At 37.3% G+C, this 4,061-nt stretch overlaps 1 long non-coding RNA gene across 1 annotated transcript; it reads right to left on the bottom strand.

Moving 5' to 3' along the window:
* Positions 1 to 3,046: 3,046 nt before the first annotated feature.
* On the bottom strand, positions 3,047 to 4,022 carry LOC132154110 (uncharacterized). The gene is made up of 2 exons (XR_009437067.1): positions 3,773 to 4,022; positions 3,047 to 3,733 (listed from the first exon to the last, which is right to left on the bottom strand). It is a non-coding gene; the product is annotated as an uncharacterized LOC132154110 (long non-coding RNA).
* Between the last annotated feature and the right edge of the window lie 39 nt (positions 4,023 to 4,061).

A 4,061-nucleotide genomic window follows, 5' to 3' on the forward strand; every position in this document is an offset into this window, starting at 1 on the left:
GCTCTTTCGCCCTTGTTTTTCATCACATGCATGGACACAGTGACACAGGACCTCCAGACGCCCCATCCATGGTCCTTACTCTATGCTGATGATGTGTTCCTTGCCGACAGGGAGCGGCAAGACCTCCAAGACCAAGGGCAGCAGTGGAAAGATCGCCTGGATGCAAATGGCTTGCGACTCAACCTCACAAAGACGGAGTACCTGGAGTGTGGCCCCTAGACTGATGGTAGCATTTGCATCGACGGAACGGATTTAAAGAAAGTTCAACACTTCAAGTATCTTGGATCAATACTCTCATCGAACGGTGACACCCTCCCAGATGTCCGCGCACGTGTGAGTGCCGCCTGGTCAAAGTGGCGCCAAGTCACGGGAGTGCTATACGATCGCCGAATGCCCATCCGCCTAAAGTCCAAAATCTATAAGATCATTGTATTCCCTGTAGCCCTGTATGGAGCTGAATGTTGGCCAGCGACTGCCAAACATGGCCAGCTTCTACACGCCATGGAAATGCGTTTGCTCCGCTGGTCACTCGGGCTGACAAGGCTAGACCACGTCATGAACATCGACGTCAGGAAGCGGATGGGAATAGCGCCGATTACGGAGAAGATGCTTGAGGCTCGTCTTCGCTGGTACGGCCATGTAACACGCAGCCATGAGAATTCAGTGGCGAAGACAGCTATGCGCCTTGACCCACCCGGTAACCGGCCACGTGGCCGCCCAAAGATGAGATGGATGGACCGGATCAAGCAAGATATGAAGGACGTGCAAGTCGCCTCGGAGGACACTACAGACCGGAATAAATGGAGAGCGGCCTGCCAAAAAGCGGACCCTGCACCTGCGCGGGACAAACGCTAGGACGAAGAAGAAGAAGAATCTTGTTTTGAGCATCAATCAAACACCTTCATTATGCACATTTTTATTTTATTTTAATATTAAAACAAGCTATGAGTGAAAAGTTAAATTTAGTTTGCTTCAGTGACCTGATGATCATGAGCATGATTCTAGATCCAAAGAAAGCATCAGAAAGACTTTTGATTAGTTATTAAAATGGAGCAGATTCTGAAATATTTCTGCCTCATTTATTGTTTTACCATGTTCTAAATACAAAACGTGGTCTCCAACTTTTGGACCTCACTTTATATACTTCATATGGATGTAGAGTTCCCATAGACAGTAATAAGAAGCCAAAAATCCCACACTCTGTGCCAGACATCACAAAGAACGGTTCCGGTCAGTGGCTCAATCGTCATCGGCTCCATCCAGCAGGTTTGGCATTCCTGTGGTTTAGTTTGTGCGTATGCGGCGAGAACCTGTTCTGAAGTATATATGATCGCTATGAATGAAATGAATGTGTGGTGTGTGGAAGTGTGTAAGACCTGTTTGCTTTCAAAAGCTTTTGTCCTTTCGACTCCTACACAAACCTGATGAACCCGAGGACAAGTGCGTGTTTTTCAGTCCAGAACACCAAACAGTAACCAACTGCATTTCTTCATAAAAGGTGGAAATAATACTTTCAAATAATTTTAACAATTTTATACCAGCAGTAAACATAGTTTATCAGGATGGTCACATGCATTAAATGAAATGTGCAATATTTTCTATTAAAGCTTATTTTAATGTAAATATTATGAAAAATAAAATTAAACCATTTTGAGTTGGTAAGCATTTTTAACATTATTGGAAAGAAGTCTCTTTATACTCACCAAAGATGCATTTATTTGATCAAAAATACAGTGAAATATTATTACAGTAAAAATATACTTTTTGTTGTTAATATAGTTAAAATCTTTTTATTTCTGTGATGCTCCGCTGTATTTTCAGCATCATTCCTCCAGTCTTGAGTGGCACATGTTCACATCTTCAGAAATTATTCTAATATGATGATTTGCTGCCCAAGAAACATTTCTGATTATTATCAATGTTGAAAACAGTCGTGCTGCTTCATATTTTTGTGGAAACGTTGATGCATTTTATTTTTAAGGATTCTTTGATGAACAGAAAGTTCAAAAGAACAGTATTCATTAGAACCTTTTTAGAAAATGTGAAACTTTAGTAACATTAAAGGTCTTTACTGATCAAATGAATGCATCTTTGCTAAATAAAAGTACCGGTATTCAATTCAATCTTTTCAACAGTATGCATACAGAACATTTAAGTGATCTCCATGTTTATGAAATAAACAGATTATGAATTTTAAAAAGCAACATTCTCCACTTTTCCGGACTTATCGAAACTTGATTCCGTGACTTATCCGGTCACTAATAATCCAACTCCAGTTTCTCAGAACAACAAAACTAAGCCTTGCCCACCTATGCCAAGAAAAAAATGAATGTTAAAATGTGGGCGTAATGAAGAAAATGCCAAAAAACATATATCTGATTATTCATAATCTTTCAAAGCTTTTGCTGCTCAAAACTGAGAGTAATGGCACCATGGGAAAAAGGAACGATTATTAATTAAAAATAATTAATAATCGTTCCTTTTTCTAAAATAATAGAAATAAAAATAAGAAGGCTTTTGCATTAGACATGCAGGTGTAGTCATGTTCATGGACCATGAAAATAGGACAATAGCATTCAAATAAAAGGGCAAGTACAGTCAAAGGACTTCATCAACCCAAACCAACACCTCAAACTAAGCCCTGAAAAATCAGCTGTTAACTGAATTTAATCGTTTTTAAAACTGAATGACATGACCTTGGGTAAAGACATAAACATTAAACCATGTACTATGGGTTTGGATCAACTTTGTCAAATTTAGTGCATTTTAATACATGTTTGAATGTTAAAGACTGACCTGGTTACGCTGTTCTTGTGTGGTTAATTTATTAAAAGTGTGCTTGCATGTATATTATTATCATTAATATAAATAATATATTATTTATAATGCATGTATATATAGTTCTTGGCCAGAATAAATTACACATGAAATAATTTATTCTATAAAGAGCCATATTCCATTTATTTATTTTATTAGATTGTTTATATTTGTAATTAATATTAGACCATTTTCAAATAGCAGTAATTATGAGACGGATCAGACGAGGTATTTTCTAAACAGGTACTTTATTGATGCTTGACAAAGAGGTGAATTATTTTCATGAGATACAGAAACATTTTGAGAGGAATACAATTATGTCACATTTCAGCTCCACTGAATGCAGTACCATAGTAAACATGGTAACCTTCACATCCCATCCTTTAAAGACAAATGAAATTAGACAAATACAAAAAAAAAAAAAAATGGCACTGTGGTTGACTTTAGATTTCAGTTTTGTGTTGAATAGTTTAAAACCGACTGTTATTCTGCATTTTAGCAGTAGTAGTAAACTCATGAGGTGAACACTGAATTACAACATGCTACAAAAAAACTATAAAAAACAACAACAACTAAAGAGTCAGTGTGCAGAAATGACATAACAAAATACTGAATGTTAGAAAACAATGTCTGTGGAAATACTGAACGAAATGATGGCAAAGAAATACAACCGTTTCAATAAGAGTCGATTCATTTGACCTTTTTGGACTTATTAATGTAACAAACAAACACTGTAATCTGCAACATACTATTGCTGTGACCTTACGACGGTGGAGTTCATCTGATAAATAACCACAAACGAACGGCTCTCCATTCTAAACATGACGTGTTTACAGTATGAAAACATCTGAAATGTGACACATATGAACACTTCCTCCATTCAGATGTGACTTGGTACCATTGGTTGAGGACTGCGCTGCAGGAACATGATTCCGGTTTACTGTCAAACACACACACACACACACACACACACACATCTGCAGTATGTGAATTAACACTTGTGGAATGGCCACAAAATGATTCAATTCAAGCGAATCAGCATTTGTGTGTACTTGAGGTAAAACCTCCATAGGCGTCAGACTCGTATTTCAACACAAAATCAAAAGAATCAATCAGAATTTGAAGGGAATGTGATTAAAAATCATGACATCGATGTAACAATAGAGGAACATATCTCAATGATTCAAAAGTAAAGATTCATATGATTCACATGTTCTCGAGAGATTCAATACGAACTAAATCTA

This window comes from Carassius carassius, chromosome 12, assembly GCF_963082965.1.
Source record: "Carassius carassius chromosome 12, fCarCar2.1, whole genome shotgun sequence".
NCBI classification, from domain to species: domain Eukaryota; kingdom Metazoa; phylum Chordata; class Actinopteri; order Cypriniformes; family Cyprinidae; genus Carassius; species Carassius carassius.